Below are 20,107 nucleotides of genomic sequence, written 5' to 3'. Positions count from 1 at the left end.
CTCTTTGAAAGCCTGAGGAAAATGGGACGTTCAAGACAGGCTCCCCTACAATACTCGCACCTGGAGCACTGCAGCACGGCCGTACTGGAGCACTGAGACTTTGACACCGGGTTAAGTTCTGGCACAAACACATGACAGCTGGACTGGATGTTGCGTTTCTTCTACTACTCCCGTCTACTACTTGTGTAGTAGATGGGAGTTTTTGTTTATTTTTTATTTCTTGCAAAACATTTTTTGTCTGGTTTTTATTTGCCTTGCCCTCATCTGTACCTTTACTACGCGGCCTGCCTTTCTGTGTACCGGACCCTGGACTGTCTCCCGAGGTGTCAGCGCACATCCACCGGCGCGGCTCCACCTGAAGCCCGAGGCGTCAGCGCAGTTCCACCGGCGCGGCTTTACCGAGGCCCGAGGCGTCAGCGCACATCCACCGGCGCGGCTCCACCTGAAGCCCGAGGCGCCAGCGCACATCCACCAGCGCGGCTCCACCTGAAGCCCGAGGCGTCAGCGCAGTTCCACCGGCGCGGCTTTACCGAGGCCCGAGGCGCCAGCACGGAGTTATCTGACCATGGGTCCGAAGAAGGCACTGACGCCGGAGGAGGGAGACGATATCAAGAAGTCCCTGGACTTTTTGTCTGAGGAAATCTCTGTGGTTAAAATACAGCAGAAATCCATTATGGAGCTGGTGGAAGAAGTGAAGGCTCTCCGGATCCAGAATGCCGAGAAAGACCGGCGTCTGGTGTACCTGGAGAACCGTGTTGCGGAGTTGGAACAGTACACAAGGATGAACGACGTTATTATTACAGGAATTCATATTAAACCTCGATCCTACGCACGGGCGGTGTCAGAAGACAGCGGAGGGGAGGCCAACGAGCAGGAGGCCAGCTCAGTGGAACAACAGGTGGCTGACTTCCTGCAATCTAAAGGTATTCAAATGGACTGTAATAACACTGAAGCGTGCCACCCCCTGCCCAGGAGAGAGGATGGAGACAAGCAAGCAGTTATAATGAGGTTTGTCAACAGAAAACATAAAATGGCATTGTTAAAACAGGGACGGAAACTCAAAGGAACAAACGTATTCATCAATGAACATCTGACCAAAAGAAACGCAGACATCGTCAGGAAAGCTCGTTTCTTAAAAAAGCAGGGAAAAATTCAACAGACATGGACATCCAACTGCAAAACATTTATCAAATTGAATGGAACACCAGAACAAGAGAAGGTTATGGTAATCAGGAACATCGAGGAACTGGACAAATACGACCAATAAGGTATGAGGACACAAACACATCACAACACCATGACACAGACCAGAGGAACCTATTCATCTACTACATCATCTACATCTGGAGACAAGAAGGATATAACTCAAAGGATGGCTGATCATGGAAAAGTAGAACTGAGAACATTTAAATACACAGACCACAATGTACTGGACTTGGAGCACGATATAGACCCGGACAATAATTTCTTCTCAAATATCAATGACAGTTGTTGCTATTATACAGATGAACAGTTTAATCGGATCATTAGAATGGATAACAAATTATCAATAATCCATTTCAACAGCAGAAGTCTATATGCAAACTTTAACAACATTAAAGAATATTTAAGTCAGTTTAAAAAAATATTTAACATAACTGCTATATCAGAAACATGGATCAATGAAGATAAAGGAATGGATTTTGAACTGGATGGATATGAATTTAATTGTGTAAACAGAAAGAATAAGAGTGGAGGAGGAGTGGCTGTGTATGTGGATAAGAACATGGATTATAAAATAGTAGACAATATGACAACTGTGATTGATAACTTATTAGAATGTATAACTATTGAAATATGTGAAGAAAAAAGCAAAAATGTATTAGTCAGCTGTATATATAGAGCACCAGGATCTAGTATTGAAACATTCACTGACTGTATGGGAAAAATGTTCTCAAAAACTAATCAAAAAACTGTGTTCATTTGTGGTGACTTAAATATTGATCTGCTCAATCCAAATAAGCATAAAATAATCAGTAATAATTATCAGTATAATGTACAGTATGAGTTTATATCCAAAAATCACCAGGCCAAGCAGAATTACATCCCATAGTGCTACCTTAATTGATAATATATTCAGCAATGATATTGAGAATAACACTGTGAGTGGATTATTAATCAATGACATTAGTGATCATCTACCAGTTTTCATCGTTTATAATAGAAACCATCGGCGGAATCAGCCAGAGGAGAAAATAAAATACAGGCGAGTGCGGACAGAGGAAAACATGAACACACTAAAGAAGGATTTACAGGAGCAAAACTGGGAAAAGGTATACAGTGAAAGTGATGTTGATAGTGCATATGAAACTTTTTTACAAATATTTACATCATTATATGATAAAAATTGTCCAATTAAACAAGACTACAGAAAACAAAAAATCCAAGCTCGACCATGGATGATGAAAGGGTTACGAAATGCATGTAATAATAGATTACAGTTTGTTCATGTAAATGGGGAATCTTCTTCACAGACTAAAGTTAATTATGGAGTTCCACAAGGTTCTGTGCTAGGACCAATTTTATTCACTTTATACATGCTTCCCTTGGGCAGTATTATTAGACGGTATTGCTTAAATTTTCATTGTTACGCAGATGATACCCAGCTTTATCTATCCATGAAGCCAGAGGATACGCACCAATTAGCTAAACTGCAGGATTGTCTTACAGACATAAAGACATGGATGACCTCTAATTTCCTGCTTTTAAACTCAGATAAAACTGAAGTTATTGTACTTGGCCCCACAAATCTTAGAAGCATGGTGTCTAACCAGATCGTTACTCTGGATGGCATTTCCCTGATCTCTAGTAATACTGTGAGAAATCTTGGAGTTATTTTGATCAGGATATGTCATTCAAAGCGCATATTAAACAAATATGTAGGACTGCCTTTTTGCATTTACGCAATATCTCTAAAATCAGAAAGGTCTTGTCTCAGAGTGATGCTGAAAAACTAATTCATGCATTTATTTCCTCTAGGCTGGACTATTGTAATTCATTATTATCAGGTTGTCCTAAAAGTTCCCTAAAAAGCCTTCAGTTGGTTCAGAATGCTGCAGCTAGAGTACTGACGGGGACTAGCAGGAGAGAGCATATCTCACCCGTGTTGGCCTCCCTTCATTGGCTTCCTGTTAATGCTAGAATAGAATTTAAAATTCTTCTTCTTACTTATAAGGTTTTGAATAATCAGGTCCCATCTTATCTTAGGGACCTCGTAGTACCATATTACCCCATTAGAGCGCTTCGCTCTCAGACTGCGGGCTTACTTGTAGTTCCTAGGGTTTGTAAGAGTAGAATGGGAGGCAGAGCCTTCAGCTTTCAGGCTCCTCTCCTGTGGAACCAGCTCCCAATTCAGATCAGGGAGACAGATACCCTCTCTACTTTTAAGATTAGGCTTAAAACTTTCCTTTTCGCTAAGGCTGGATCGGGTGACCCTGGACCATCCCTTGGTTATGTTGCTTTAGACGTAGACTGTGTTTCATAATTATTGTATGGCCTTGCCTTGCAATGTGGAGCGCCTTGGGGCAACTGTTTGTTGTGATTTGGCGCTATACAAGAAAAAAGTTGATTGATTGATTGATAATAAGAAAAATACACTGTATAGAGAATTCATAAAACTAAAGACTAAAGAGGCAGAAAATAGATATAAGAAATACAAAAATAGATTAACTAATATTATACGGGTATGTAGGAAGGAATATTATAGTAACATATTATATAATAACAAAAACAATATTAAAGGAATATGGGATATATTAAATAGCATTATCAAAAATGGTAATAAAAAACAGAGTTACCCTCAGTATTTCATTGATAATAATGTCAAGAAGGAAAATAAGGATGAGGTAGTCAACGGTTTTAATAATTTTTTTGTAAATATTGGACCAAGCATGGCAGAAAAAATTCCCCGATTCCCAACCTGACGATTGGGATAATAATCTCATAGAAAGAAATCCCTGTTCAATGTTCCTCACAGCAGTGGATGGAAAAGAAATTACAGACATTGTGAATAATTGTAAATATAAAACATCTACCGATTTAAATGAAATTGATATGGTGGTGGTAAAACAGGTCATTGAATGGATTGTAGAACCATTAACATACATCTGTAACTTATCATTTCAAACCGGTAAATTTCCCAATCAAATGAAAATAGCTAAGGTTGTGCCACTGTATAAGACTGGGGATAGACACCACTTCACAAATTATAGACCTGTTTCTTTGCTTCCACAATTTTCCAAATTATTAGAAAAGTTATTCAATAATAGATTAGACAAATTCATAAATAAACAAATTACTTACTGATAGTCAATATGGATTCAGAGCACATAGTTCAACATCACTTGCATTAATAGAATCAGTTGAGGAGATTACAAACGCCATAGACCACAAATTACATTCAGTTGGAATATTTATAGACCTTAAAAAGGCTTTTGATACAATCAATCATGACATATTAATCAATAAACTTGAACAGTATGGGATTAGGGGGTTGGTGTTGCACTGGGTGAGAAGCTACTTAAGTAACAGAAAACAGTTTGTGAAGTTGGGGGAATATACATCATCATGCTTGGACAATGCTTGTGGCGTCCCACAGGGGTCAGTATTGGGTCCAAAACTGTTTCTACTTTATATAAATGATATTGTCAATGTTTCCAAAATATTAAAATTAGTATTATTTGCAGATGACAAGCATTTTTTGTTCAGGGGGGGATTTGCAGGAGTTACTGAGGAGGATCAGTATAGAAATGGGAAAATTAAAAATATGGTTTGACAGAAACAAATTATCATTAAACTTAAGTAAAACAAAATACATGTTATTTGGCTATTGTAATACAGACATACAGGTTCAGTTACACGTCGAGGGGGTAGATATTGAAAGGATACATGAAAATAAGTTTCTGGGGGTGATAATAGATGATAAGATAAACTGGAAGACTCATAAAACATATACAAAGTAAACTGTCAAGAAGCATTTCAGTTCTAAACAAAGCGAAACATATTCTGGACCACAACTCACTCCGCATTCTTTACTGCTCACTGGTTTTACCATATTACAGTACTGTGCAGAGGTATGGGGTAATACTTATAAAGGTACAACACAATCACTATCAGTAATGCAGAAAAGAGCTATAAGAATTATTCATAATACTGGCTATAGAGATCATACAAATCCACTATTTTTACAATCCAAATTCTTAAAATTCACAGACTTGGCTCATTTTCAAACAGTACAAATCGTGTATAAAGCAATAAACAATTTACTTCCAGCAAATATTAAAAATATGTTTTTTAACAGATCAGGGGATTACAGTCTGAGGGGGAAATTTAATTTAAAGCATCAGTGGGCACGAACAACATTAAAAGGTTTCTGTATTTCTGTCTGTGGGGTGAGGATGTGGAACAGATTGGGAGTGGGGCTCAAGCTATGTCCAAGCATGAACCAGTTCAAACAGCGGTACAAAAATATGTTTTTTTCTAGGTATAGGGAGGAGGAAGGGTAATGAGGGTTAGGGTGTTTTTGTTTTTTGCTTCGGCTTGTAAATATATAGTATTTTGTATGTAAGTAGGTATGTGTAGGTGTATATTTATGTTTGTGTATATATATGTATATATGTGTATGTATATGTATGTTGATGTGTGTATATATATATATATATATATATATTGATATCGGTTTAGGTGTGTAGGAATCTATGTGTATATGTGGCAAAGGGTATTACTGGTTGTGGGGAAGAAGGGGTAGGGATAAATAAGCTGATGCTTCACCCTACCCCTTTTCGGACATGTTGGGTACACAGTAGGAACTTTTTTGTTGTTGTCTTTACTGATCTATCTTGTAATTGTTGTTGTATCAAATGTTCGAAATAAACAGTTTTCATTCATTCATTCATTCATTCATTGTTCAGAAGAACAGCGTAGTTTGATTAAAAAGTTGATTGGAGAGGGGAAAACTTATACGCAGGTGCAAAAAATTATAGGCTGTTCATCTACAGTGATCTCCAATGCTTTAAAATGGAAAAAAAAAAAAAAAAAAAAAACAGACGCATGGAAGAAAACGGAAAACAACCATCAAAATGGATAGAAGAATAACCAGAATGGCAAAGGCTCACCCATTGATCAGCTCCAGGATGATCAAAGACAGTCTGGAGTTACCTGTAAGTGCTGTGACAGTTAGAAGACGCCTGTGTGAAGCTAATTTATTTGCAAGAATCCCCCGCAAAGTCCCTCTGTTAAATAAAAGACGTGCAGAAGAGGTTACAATTTGCCAAAGAACACATCAACTGGCCTAAAGAGAAATGGAGGAATATTTTGTGGACTGATGAGAGTAAAATTGTTCTATTTGGGTCCAAGGGCCGCCGACAGTTTGTGAGACGACCCCCAAACTCTGAAATCAAGCCACAGTTCACAGTGAAGACAGTGAAGCATGGTGGTGCAAGCATCTTGATATGGGCATGTTTCTCCTACTATGGTGTTGGGCCTATATATCGCATACCAGGTATCATGGATCAATTTGGATATGTCAAAATACTTGAAGAGGTCATGTTGCCTTATGCTGAAGAGGACATGCCCCTGAAATTGGTGTTTCAACAAGACAATGACCCCAAGCACACTAGTAAACCAGCAAAATCTTGGTTCCAAACCAACAAAATTAATGCCTCGCAGATGTCAAGAAATCATGAAAAACTCTGGTTATACAACTAAATACTAGTTTAGTGATTCACAGGATTGCTAAAAAAGCAGTTTGAACATAATAGTTCTGAGTTTGTAGCGTCAACAGCAGATGCTACTATTATTCTGAACACCCCTTTTGTACTTTTTTTTTTTTTTTTTACTAATAGCCCAATTTCATAGCCTTAAGAGTGTGCATATCATGAATGCTTGATCTTGTTGGATTTGTGAGAATCTACTGGTACCTTGTTTCCCATGTAACAATAAGAAATATACTCAAAACCTGGATTAATCTTTTTAGTCACATGGCACTACTATTATTCTGAACACTTCTGTATATTGGCCAGGAATTTCCTGGCTTTAAACAGTTAAGCGTCATATGAGAAATTAATTTATTATTGCAGTAGAAGGTTAGGTTACTAATGTTTTAAACTGTGCATAGTGAAGTAGCATCACTTGGTTTAGACCCACTACAAAATAATACCATGTTCAACTGTATGGCAAATCATCGTTAGTTGATAAACATTTCAGCTATAAAAAAAAAAAAAAAAAAAAAAAAAAAACCTTAATTCAAACATCCATTTCATGCATGCACAGGCCATCCAACATAGTGCAAGAATTGCTCTGTAACTACCAAACAGGACGAGTGCATTAGAAATGTGTTTAACAAAAAGACTGAATTTAAAGTTAAATAGAACTGCCTCATCAAAATCATAGATCATCACTTGTCTCATTGAGGTGGAAAATGTTTCATTCGGTTAGTTAGTCAGTAGGACACATTCTTCTCCAGCAAGAACCCGGCTGTGTCATTAACATGGATCTTTCTTATCACATGACTTTTGGTGAAAATAAATATAGTATTACATCACTCAACCTCCTTATGTAAAATAATCTCACATAATCTCATCAGAATAGGGATAAACTCTGCATTCTTCAATTATATACTCCATTATTTTCACATTTCTGGGTTTCTAATGCAGAAGTTAACTGTGCATCCAAACTTCTGATCAGTTGTCAACAGCAGAAGCAGGTTCACAGTGTCACTGCTCCATGCAGCGCCAATTCCAACAAACAAACACAGCTGGACCTCAGCTTTCACTTATTCCTGAATGACAAAGGTCTCCAAGAAATGGGTGAGAGCTTAGAACATGACGATCGTTCTGCTCCGACTGTACAGGAGCTGCTGTGAGAGAACGAAGTGGAGAACACAGCAGTTTCAGCTGCAAATGATAGAACACAACCATGCGGCTCCTCAGCCAGGAAGGTTTTATTTAAATACATATATTTATTATATTCTTTACTTAACCAGGTAAAAGCCTCATTGAGATTAAAAATCACTTTTTCAAGAGTGACCTGCTCAAGAAGGCAGCACAACAACATGGACACAAACTACACAATAAATATAAAAAAATGTATCTTTTGTATACACAAATACATACACACATTTCAATAAATGAAACAATAACATCCAGCCAGCATGGAATACAGGTACAGTTACTAAAATACTGTCAGAAAACATTTAAATGCATGAGTGTTTTGTACTTTTGTGAGTGTTTGGAGTTAATATAAATTAACACCACTGACACATAACCATCTGCAGTCTTGGCTATTTTTTTTGGCTTTTTGACTACTTTTGGTTTTACCTTCACAATTTACCTTAAAAAACTGTTTACTTTGCCTTGTTTGGTGTCATTTTTTTCAGGACAACCTTTACAGTTTTTGTTCATTCTGACATACGGCATGAAAACAGTGACCCTCTATATTCACCCCAAACCCTAAAAATCGAACCAGAAAAAGGTTAGTTTTTGTAGTGCGAAAATCTGAAATACATTTAATGAACCATTTTCATAATTTAGAATGTAAATATAAATTGTAAATTTCAAAAATACGAGGTCTATTAGAAAAGTATCCGACCTTATTTTTTCAAAAACCATATGGATTTGAATCACGTGTGATTGCGTCAGACAAGCTTGAACCCTTGTGCGCATGCGTGAGTTTTTCCACGCCTGTTGGTTGCGTCATCCGCCTGTGAGCAGGCTTTGAGTGAGGAGTGGTCCAGCCCCCTCGTCGTTTCATTGCCAGGAAATGGCGGAATGATTTGGTGTTTTTTTTTCCATCAGAATTTTTTCAGAAACTGTTAGAGACTGGCAGCTGGAAACCATTAGAAAAATTTATCTGGCTTTCGGTGAAAATGTTACGGGCTTGGTAGAGAATAAGGAGTGTTACTGTCGCTTTAAGGACGGCCCCCAGCAGCTGTGGGGCGCACCGCGCTCCGAAGCCGCCATCGACAGGCTGAACGACCATTTCATTTCTAAACGGATGGCTGTCTGGATCCATGACCATCGTGTGCCATTTCTCTGGTTATCACAAGAGCTGGACATCAACCATTTTCCGGCAGATTTCACTTTTAACAAGAGACTTTGTCATGGAAAGCCGAGCGGAGGCTTCGCGCATCACGATGGATTCGCTACTGGAGCGAGACAAAACCACCTCCGTTTTGGTCTCACAGGACGGTTTTGAGATGGCGTTCAGACAGCTGTCGGTGGTTTTTCCATCGAGTGATTATCCGAGAAATTGTGGATGTGCCTGGACATGCCAGAACATGTCCCGTGAGGCTTCATCATGGTGTGCTTTGCGCCATGTGGCACCGCCGCGACGCGCGGAATTCCTCCGCACGTCTGTCTCAATGTGCTGAAAAAGTGCTGATGTCCACGTCTTTTCACAATTCCTGTGCTAGTCAGACGACGTCCCGGATAAAACACAGCGTCCAGTTTGGAAATGAACGGCACATTCCACTGTTACAGGAGTTTTTGTCATGGAAAGAGGAGCGGAGGTTTCGCGCGGTGCCGCATGGCGCAAAGCAACGCCGTGATGAAGCCTCACGGGACATGTTCTGGCATGTCCAGTCACATCCACAATTTCTCGGATAATCACTCGATGGAAAAACCACCGACAGCTGTCTGAACGCCATCACAAAGCCGTCCTGTGAGACCAAAACGGAGGTGGTTTTGTCTCGCTCCAGTAGCGAATCCATCGTGACGCGCGAAGCCTCCGCTCGGCTTTCCATGACAAAATCTCTTGTTAAAAGTGAAATCTGCCAGAAAATGGTTGATGTCCAGCTCTTGTGATAACCAGAGAAATGGCACACGATGGTCACGGATCCAGACAGCCATCCGTTTAGAAATGAAATGGTCGTTCAGCCTGTCGATGGCGGCTTCGGAGAGCGGCGCGCCCCACAGCCGCTGGGGGCCGTCTTTAAAGCGACAGTAACACTCCTTATTCTCTACCAAGCCCGTAACATTTTCACCGAAAGCCAGATAAATTTTTCTAATGGTTTCCAGCTGCCAGTCTCTAACAGTTTCTGAAAAAATTCTGATGGAAAAAAAGCCCAAATCATTCCGCCATTTCCTGGCAATGAAAATCCGACAAGGGGGCTGGACCACTCCTCACTCAAAGCCTGCTCACAGGCGAATGACGCAACCGACAGGCATGGAAAAACTCACGCATGCGCATGGGGGTTCAAGCTTGTCTAACATAGTCACACGTGATTCAAATCCATATGTTTTTTAAAAAAATAAGGTCAGATACTTTTCTAATAGACCTCGTATATATAAAAATGTAGCATAAAATTATATACAACAATTCACATTAAAATGCAGGAAATGGCATATTTTGTGGCTATTTACATGCAATAAAATGCCACACAAATTGTATTTGTGCCACTCAGAATAACAATTCCTCACCAATGTGCATCAGAAGCTCCAAAAATTTGTACAGATATTCCACCTCAATATCCATGTGTATTTTTCCCTAATTCCATGTTTTTATAGCATTTTTTTTTTTTTTTTTTTTTTTTTTTTTTTTTAATGGTATTGGTACCGACTGTACTGACTGATGACATTTGATGACAGAGACAAGATGGCGCCGGGGTGCTTGGTACGCCTTTTGGCTCTCGCAGTATTTATGTTTTTAAGTTGTATTATGGGGATCTCCAAATCACAGATGGTGTATGAACGCACAGAGCTTCTTAAGAGCACACCGTGTGACGGTAATAAGGGCTCAAAAAAGTTACGCCCCACTGACCTGAATGATGTGCCGAGTTCCTGCTTCAGGTGAGGGCCCTCCCTGTGAGGAAGTGCCGCCGTCGAGGAGTGCACAGTGGTAGACTAGTAAAGCTAAAAGCCTTGCTTGCCTGATCTCTTGCACTGCTCAAGTCTCCGGCTCTTATCCCTCTGGATTATAGAGCCTGTTTTGATAGTGTTGTTGCTTGTCGCATTCTGGTTCCAATGCGTGGATGGCTGGTCCCGCTGTTTGGGCAACAGGTGGATTGTCTGGCGCTGCGTCCACGCTGGACACGGTCTCGTACCAAGGTGGCACTCATCCCGGCAACCTGAGGTCGGTATGCCGTGGAGCTCCTGGTGTTGAGGCTTCCTCCTCGCTGAGGTCTGGACTTGTAAATGTAAGATCTGTGGCTAATAAAACTTTCATCCTCCAGGACTATTTTACCTTGAAAGATTTGGATTTTTTTTGTTTTGATGGAAACGTGGATAAACACGGATGAGTCCTCCGTTTATTCTGAACTGTTCCCTCCGTCATGTACTTTTATTAACACCCTGAGAGTTTCTGGTCAGGGTGGAGGGATTGCTACTTTATTGGATAGCTGTTTATGTTTCAAGCCACTGTCGGAAGTCCGGATTTCCTCTTTTGAACTGAGTTGTTTCACCCTGCGACGAAAGGAGCTGGTGTTGTGCGCTGTGGTTTACAGGCCTCCTAAATATAATAAAGATTTTATCAGAGAATTCTCTGAGTGTGTTACTGCTTTTATGTCAGATTATGACAAGATTTTAAATTGTTGATTTTAATTTGCATGTTTGCTGTTCGTGTAAACCCTTATCTAGAGAGTTTTTAGATTTAATTGATGGTTTTAACTTAATCCAACATGTTACAGGCGCCACTCATATTCATGAACATACGTTGGATCTTGTTCTTACATACAATGTACAGATTGAAAATTTATTTGTGGGTAATGCGTTTGTATCGGACCACTGTTCCATTTTATTTTAAGTGACGGTGATTTTCTGAATGTACCTGCCCCTGCGTGCTTGTGTCGCTCTCTTAAGCCTGAAACAGCGGCTCGTTTCTCCTCGCTCTTTGTTGTTGAGAGGGAGAAAGTAACTGCCAGCGGAAATACAGAGAAAATAACGGAAGACGTTCTTTCTACCTGCAGAAATGTTCTCAGTGCTGTAGCCCCACTTAAAGCCGTGCTCCCTAAAATGAAACAGGTGCCGTGGCTGAATGACAGGATGCGTGAAGCCAGGCGCGTGTGTAGAAGAGCTGAGCACAGGTGGAAAAAAAGATGGACTGCAAGTCTCATGATATTTTAAAGGAGAACTGGCTCACATATCAGAACGTGTTGAAAGATGAAAAGATTAAATAATAATGTTAAAAATCTCTAATAAAGTTAAAAATCCACGTGTTCTTTTTAAAACCACTGGGGCAGTGCTTAAACCCTCCCAGCCCACAGAATCAACATCTGACACTTGTAATGCATTTTTGCACTTTTTTTACTGAGAAAGTGGAAAGAATTAGTGCTAATATTCAGACGTCTTCATGTAGCCCTTTTCCAGACATGCCATGCTCATCTGTTATCAGTCATTTTGAGCCAGTGTCTCTTGCATGTCTTTCTAAAGTTGTCTGTGAACTTAAGCCTGTTTCGAGTCCACTTGACCCTGTTCCTCCTCGACTGTTCAAGAAGTCTGGACAACTATTGGCCCTAATGTCCTTGACATTATAAACAGCAGTCTGCTGTCTGGTGTTGTTCCTCTGTTTTGTAAAGATAGATAATTGGCAAAGCTTCTGGGGAAAACCTGGTCTTGTGAGTCAACACCCCCGAGACACACTAACTGTCAGAATGCTCGTAGCACGGGCCGAGGGGGAGGATTAGCAGCAATCTTCCACTCCAGCTTATTAATTAATCAAAAACCCAGACAGAGCTTTAATTCATTTGAAACCTTGACTCTTAGTCTTGTCCATCCAAATTGGAAGTCTCAAAAACCAGTTTTATTTGTTATCTATCGTCCACCTGGTTGTTACTGTGAGTTTCTCTGTGAATTTTCAGACCTTTTGTCTGACTTAGTGCTTAGCTCAGATAAGATAATTATAGTGGGCGATTTTAACATCCACACAGATGCTGAGAATGACAGCCTCAACACTGCATTTAATCTATTATTAGACTCAATTGGCTTCGCTCAAAATGTAAATGAGTCCACCCACCACTTTAACCATACTTTAGATCTTGTTCTGACTTATGGTATGGAAATTGAAGACTTAACAGTATTCCCTGAAAACCCCCTTCTGTCTGATCATTTCTTAATAACATTTACATTTACTTTAATGGACTACCCAGCAGTGGGGAATAAGTTTCATTACAGTAGAAGTCTTTCAGAAAGCGCTGTAACTACATTTAAGGATATGATTCCTTCTTTGTTATGTTCTCCAATGCCATATACGAACACAGTGCAGAGTAGCTACCTAAACTCTGTGAGTGAGATAGATTATCTCGTCAATAGTTTTACATCCTTATTGAGCACAACTTTGGATGCTGTAGCTCCTCTGAAAAAGAGAGCCTTAAATCAGAAGTGCCTGACTCCATGGTATAACTCTCAAACTCACAGCTTAAAGCAGATAACCCGTAAATTGGAGAGGAAATGGCGTCTCACTAATTTAGAAGATCTTCACTTAGCCTGGAAAAAGAGTCTGTTGCTCTATAAAAAAAGCCCTCCGTAAAGCTAGGACATCTTACTATTCATCACTAATTGGAGAAAATAAGAACAACCCCAGGTTTCTTTTCAGCACTAGCCAGGCTGACAAAGAGTCAAAGAGTATTCCTTTAACTTTAACTAGTAATGACTTCATGACTTTCTTTGCTAATAAAATTTTAACTATTAGAGAAAAAATTACTCATAACCATCCCAAAGACATATCGTTATCTTTGGCTGCTTTCAGTAATGCTGGTATTTGGTTAGATTCTTTCTCTCCGATTGTTCTGTCTGAGTTATTTTCATTAGTTACTTCCTCCAAACCATCAACATGTCTATTAGACCCCATTCCTACCAGGCTGCTCAAGGAAGCCCTACCATTATATGTGTTCATGTACCGGGCGGGCTTATGTGTTGTGTGTTATGTGTGTGTTGTCTGTCGTCATGAGGCTGGTCATGGTTTGCTCAGCCCTGCTGTTGACCTAAGGCAGGATATACATCTGGAGCTGGTCCCTTTGGCACCTAAAGGCGACTTCTGCTCCTAACTGGCAATTAGGATGGGTTAAATGCAGTAAACACATTTCATTGTGCAGGGAACATGTTCCTTTGTGCATATGACAATAAAATTCTTTTGAATCCTTTGAATTAATTAATGCTTCGATCTTAAATATGATCAATCTATCTTTATTAGTTGGCTATGTACCACAAGCTTTTAAGGTGGCAGTAATTAAACCATTATTTAAAAAACCCATCACTTGACCCAGCTACCTCAGCTAATTATAGGCCAATCTACAACCTTCCTTTTCTCTCAAAAATTCTTGAAAGGGTAGTTGTAAAACAGCTAACTGATCATCTACCAGAGGAATGGTCTATTTGAAGAGTTTCAGTCAGGTTTTAGAATTCATCATCATAGTACAGAAACAGCATTAGTGAAGGTTACAAATGATCTTCTAATGGCCTCAGACAATGGACTCATCTCTGTGCTTGTTCTGTTAGACCTCAGTGCTGCTTTTGATACTGTTGACCATAAAATTTTATTACAGAGATTAGAGCATGCCATAGGTATTAAAGGCACTGCGCTGCGGTGGTTTGAATCATATTTATCTAATAGATTACAATTTGTTAATGTAAATGGGGAATCTTCTTCCCTTAGGCAGTATTATTAGAAAGCATTGCTTAAATTTTCATTGTTATGCAGATGATACCCAGCTTTATCTATCCATGAAGCCAGAGGACACACACAAATTAGTTAAACTGCAGGATTGTCTTACAGACATAAAGACATGGATGACCTCTAATTTCCTGCTTTTAAATTCAGATAAAACTGAAGTTATTGTACTTGGTCCCACAAATCTTAGAAACATGGCGTCTAACCAGATCCTTACTCTGGATGGCATTACCCTGACCTCTAGTAATACTGTGAGAAATCTTGGAGTCATTTTTGATCAGGATATGTCCTTCAATGCGTATATTAAGCAAATATGTAGGACTGCTTTTTTGCATTTGCGCAATATCTCTAAAATTAGAAAAGTCTTGTCTCAGAGTGATGCTGAAAAACTAATTCATGCATTTATTTCCTCTAGGTTGGACTACTGTAATTCATTATTATCAGGTTGTCCTAAAAGTTCCCTGAAAAGCCTTCAGTTAATTCAAAATGCTGCAGCTAGAGTACCTACAGGGACTAGAAGGAGAGAGCATATCTCACCCATATTGGCCTCGCTTCATTGGCTTCCTGTTAATTCCAGAACAGAATTTAAAATTCTTCTTCTTATAAGGTTTTGAATAATCAGGTCCCATCTTATCTTAGGGACCTCGTAGTACCATATCACCCCAATAGAGCGCTTCGCTCTCAGACTGCGGGCTTACTTGTAGTTCCTAGGGTTTGTAAGAGTAGAATGGGAGGCAGAGCCTTCAGCTTTCAGGCTCCTCTCCTGTGGAACCAGCTCCCAATTCAGATCAGGGAGACAGACACCCTCTCTACTTTTAAGATTAGGCTTAAAACTTTCCTTTTTGCTAAAGCTTATAGTTAGGGCTGGATCAGGTGACCCTGAACCATCCCTTAGTTATGCTGCTATAGACTTAGACTGCTGGGGGGGTTCCCATGATGCACTGAGTGTTTCTTTCTCTTTTTGCTCTGTATGCACTACTCTGCATTTAATCATTAGTGATTGATCTCTGCTCTCTTCCACAGTATGTCTTTTTCCTGATTCTCTTCCCTCAGCCCCAACCAGTCCCAGCAGAAGACTGCCCCTCCCTGAGCCTGGTTCTGCTGGAGGTTTCTTCCTGTTTAAAAGGGAGTTTTTCCTTCCCACTGTCGCCAAGTGCTTGCTCACAGGGGGTCGTTTTGACCGTTGGGGTTTTTCTGTAATTATTGTATGGCTTTTGCCTTACAATATAAAGCGCCTTGGGGCAACTGTTTGTTGTGATTTGGCGCTATATAAATAAAATTGATTTGATTTAAAGAGGCAGTTATTGAACCCCTTCTGAAAAAAACCTAGCCTTGATTCTGCGAATGTTTGTAATTTTAGGCCAATTTCCAAACTGCCTTTTTTGGCTATAATTTTAGAGAAATGTGTTCTTATGCAGCTGCAGTTTTTCCTAGAAGCACATGGGATTTTTGATATTTTTCAGTCAGGTTATAAAGCCCTTCATAGTACAGAGTCGGCACTTTTAAGGTTTTTAAATGACTTGTTTTTAGTGATTGATTCTGGTGATTCTGCCATTTTAGTCCTTTTAGACCTGTCAGCTGCGTTTGACACAGACGACCACACAACTCTTAAATCATTTGGAAAACTGTGTGGGGGTTAGGGGGACCGCCCTGGAGTGGTTCAGGTCTTATCTCAGTGGGAGGAGCTGCTCTGTCAGACTGGGGGATTTCACCTCATCCTCTGCATCTCTAAATTATGGAGTACCGCAGGGGTCAATCCTAGAGCCTGTTCTTTTCGCCCTCTACCTCCTCCCACTGAGTCAAATCTTTAAAAATCATGGCTTACAGCATCATTTTTACGCAGATGACTGCCAGACTTAACTGTCACTCAAAAAACTTGCTTCTGCCCCTTTTGCCGCCTCTTCTGAATTGTTTGAGTGACATCAAGGCTTGGTTGGCCCACAACTTTTTAACTCTAAATGAGGATAAAACAGAGGTCATTTTATTTGGAAATATTGACCCCTCTTGGACTTCGGCCCTCTTAAACAGTACGTGAAACAGTCTATCACCAACCGTGGCGTCATTATTGACAAAGATTTTAAATTTGACAAGCAGGTTAACGCGGTTCTCAAATCTGGATTTTATCATTTGCATCTTTTATCTAAAGTTAAAACCTTTTTTATCTTTTAATGCTTTCAAACAAGTCGTGCACACTTTTGTCTCCTCTCGTACTGTAATGCACTTTTATCGGCATCAGTTGGTCCAAAATTCTGCTGCGTGTCTCTTAACTGGTAGCAGAAAGCGAGAGCACATCACTCCAGTTTTGGCATCTCTACACTGGCTTCCAGTTCATTTTAGAGTTGATTTTAAGATTTTATTGTTTGTTTTTAAAGTTTTGAATGGACTGGCCCCGACGTACATTTTGGACCTCATCCAAATTTATCAGCCTCCCCGTGCTTTGCAGTCCGAGGGCCAGCTCTGGCTTGTGGTGCCTGTGACGACGGGACAGGGCTTTTTCTGTGGTGGGCCCTCAGCTGTGGAATGATTTGCTCCTTAATATCCGAACAGCCCCCACTATAGAGTGTTTTAAGTCTCATCTAAAGACCCATTTTTATGCTTTGGCTTTTAACACTGCGTGTGTGTGGTCCTCTGTGTGTGTGTTTTTTGTTGTACAGCATTTTGGAAACTATGTTTGTGAAATGTGCTACATAAATAAAGGGTATGGTATGACTGTGTTAGTGGCAAAAAAAAAACAAAACAGAAAAATGTGTTTTGGACTTGGGGGGGGGGGGGGGGGGGGGGGGGTCTCTACCTGAACTCCTGTGCATCTCCACCCTGCTGTGCTCCAGGAATCTTTAGAAGACTGTCTTGCAGCAGTGAGTAGTTGGATGTCTCGTGACTTTCTCCTTTTAAACTCTGATAAGACTGAAATGATGGTTCTTCGTCCAGCAAGACATCTGCATCAATTTGATCAGCTAGCACTTAGATTAGGTTCGTATGTTATACATCATACGGACAAAGTGAGGAACCTTCGGGTAATTTTTGATCCTACGTTGTCTTTTGACCACCACATTAGAGATATCATGAGGACTGCTTTCTTCAACCTGCGAAATATAGCTAAGATTTGTCCCATCCTGTCTATGGCTGATGCTGAGATTCTGATCTATGCTTTTATCTCTTCCAGATTGGACTATTGGACTACTACTGCTCTGTTTTCTGGTTTACCGCAGTCCAGCATTAGGGGTATTCAACTGGTTCAAAATGCTGCCAACAGACTTCTAACAGGAAGCAGAAGGTTTGACCATATTACACTGGTTCAGGCATCCCTTCATGGCTTCCGGTCTCTTTGAGATCAGACTTTAAGGTGGTGTTGTTGGCCTACAAGATTGTTCACGGACTGGCACCTCCCTACCTGGCTGACCTGGTTAAGCCCTATGCACCGGCTCGGGCCCTGCATCCACAGGGTTCAGGTCTGCTATGTGTTCCAAGTGTAAATAAAAAGCCGGCGATTAGAGAACATTTTCATACCGTGCCCCAGCTCTGTGGAATGATTTGCCCACCCAAATCCGGCAAACAGACTCTGTGGAGACATTTAAATATAGACTGAAGACACATTGTTTTTCTCTGTTTTATTACTAGTATTTTATGTTACTGTGTGTCTTCTTTTATTTTTACTTACATTTTTATTCTTTTATTGTGTTTTTAATCTTTTAATTCATTTTCTTCTGCTTTTTAAATGATGTTTTGTGAAGTGCCTTGAGGTGACTTTGTTGCAATTTTTGGCGCTATATAAATTAATAAAATTGATTTTGATTTGACTCTGTGCTGGAGCAGAGGTGCACGAGTTCTGGAGAAGATGGAAAGAGAAGTGCGCAGTCCAAACCATTGGGCTGATCTGTGCGCACAGATTGGTGAATCCACCTACTCCACCAGACCAATAAAGTCCACTATCTTCATCAAACTGATCATGCTCTGGTTCAGTGTCTGATATGCTCCGCGCTTCAATCGTCTTCATGCAGTTCAAAAAAAAAAAAAAAGAAAGAAAGACTTGATGCGCTGTTCCAAAAGCCATGATTATTTTGACGCACTAAATAAATTTTAAAAAACTACATCACACACTAACTGCACACGCTGAAACACTCCACCACACACACTAAAACACTCCAAGCATGGCAAATCACAACTTTCAAAACTGTTTGCGCCTCCTTTTCGCTCCACATGAAGCACACTTGATAATTGGGGATAATATAACAGTGATAAAGAAAAATTTGTTGTATTTTTTTTTACTTGTTTGCTATTGCAGAAAGAGACACATGGAAGAAAATTCCGTTCGCAAAACGCGCACACACACACACCCACATGGGGTCTGTATCTTGTCATCAAACCCACGTGAAGTTGGGAATTGTGATTGGTTAGCTTATGAGTTTTCCACTAATGGCAACACCCTTTCTCCTGCTGCAGTTGAGGGAGTCCCGTTTCATTCCAGCCCTCTCCCTCCTCCAGCTGAAAGAGGAGAAAATGAGTCGTTTTGCTGCAGCTGTCTGCTAAGCACGCACCGAATTTGAGACTATTATCCCCCAAAAAACCCACGTAAATTATTAATCATAATTCAAGTTATACTTGGTCTATTACCAAAATTTAAAAAAAGTGGTGTGGAGGTTTTAGTCTCCACATTCAACATGCATTCAGACACTCAGAGCAGATTGTGTGCCATGTCCACTTAATTAGGTCATGTGACTTTTGATGCAAAGGCGTGTCATTCGACTCCAAGGGGTTAAGTCCAGATATAGAATTTGATCGGCAAATCTCAATTTAATTGACTTCTTAGCATTTGACCAACTTTTTATTTTGCCCCCAGTCCACTTGCATCCAAACCCTTCTGGCTGTGGCTTTTGGGCCATAGGCCTTCTGGAATATCTTGTGTCTGAACTTGCTGAGAGGCATCTCTCTCTTTCCTTTAGCTTTGCTCCATACATAGAAGCCATGAATGCTTGGAGCAATGTAAGGTTGCTGTCTGTGACCCCCCTCAGATACAAGACTGCGTGAAGACTCCACTGTATGTCCTTGTTTTTTTCAAGTTTTGCGAAGGGACTCGTCTTTCCTTTTCTCAAATTTAGACAGAGTCAGAGCAGTGAATGCATGAAATGCAGGCAAGGACTGGCATAGAGTGGGCCTAAAACTGTGGACCTCCACCATGTGAATCAGAACTGACCTGTCATGTCAACCCGCTCGGCTTTCATTGCACATGTGGGCAAATGCAGACAAGAAAGTGACTGTCCAACATCCTTCGAAGCATGATGGCTGGTAGCTTGAGAATGATACATACAACATCATCTGGTTCGTGGATCAGCAGCTTCCTGATGCCTTGGTTCCAGAGGAAGGAGCTTTTGCCAGTGTTGGGGATAGTGATGATGACTGTGTGCTCTCATCAGATGATGAGGCAGCGGATCTCAGCTCTGATGAGGAGCACCTCGCTGATTATGATTAAAAT

At 40.3% G+C, this 20,107-nt stretch overlaps 1 protein-coding gene across 4 annotated transcripts in view; it reads right to left on the bottom strand.

The window, feature by feature from the left end:
- lrrc40 (leucine rich repeat containing 40) overlaps positions 1-20,107 on the bottom strand; it is a 216,936-nt gene that overhangs the window by 83,436 nt on the left and 113,393 nt on the right. The gene's annotated exons all lie outside the window — the stretch shown is intronic.

This window comes from Thalassophryne amazonica, chromosome 10 (assembly GCF_902500255.1).
Source record: "Thalassophryne amazonica chromosome 10, fThaAma1.1, whole genome shotgun sequence".
NCBI classification, from domain to species: domain Eukaryota; kingdom Metazoa; phylum Chordata; class Actinopteri; order Batrachoidiformes; family Batrachoididae; genus Thalassophryne; species Thalassophryne amazonica.
This window is presented reverse-complemented; position numbering and strand designations above follow the sequence as displayed.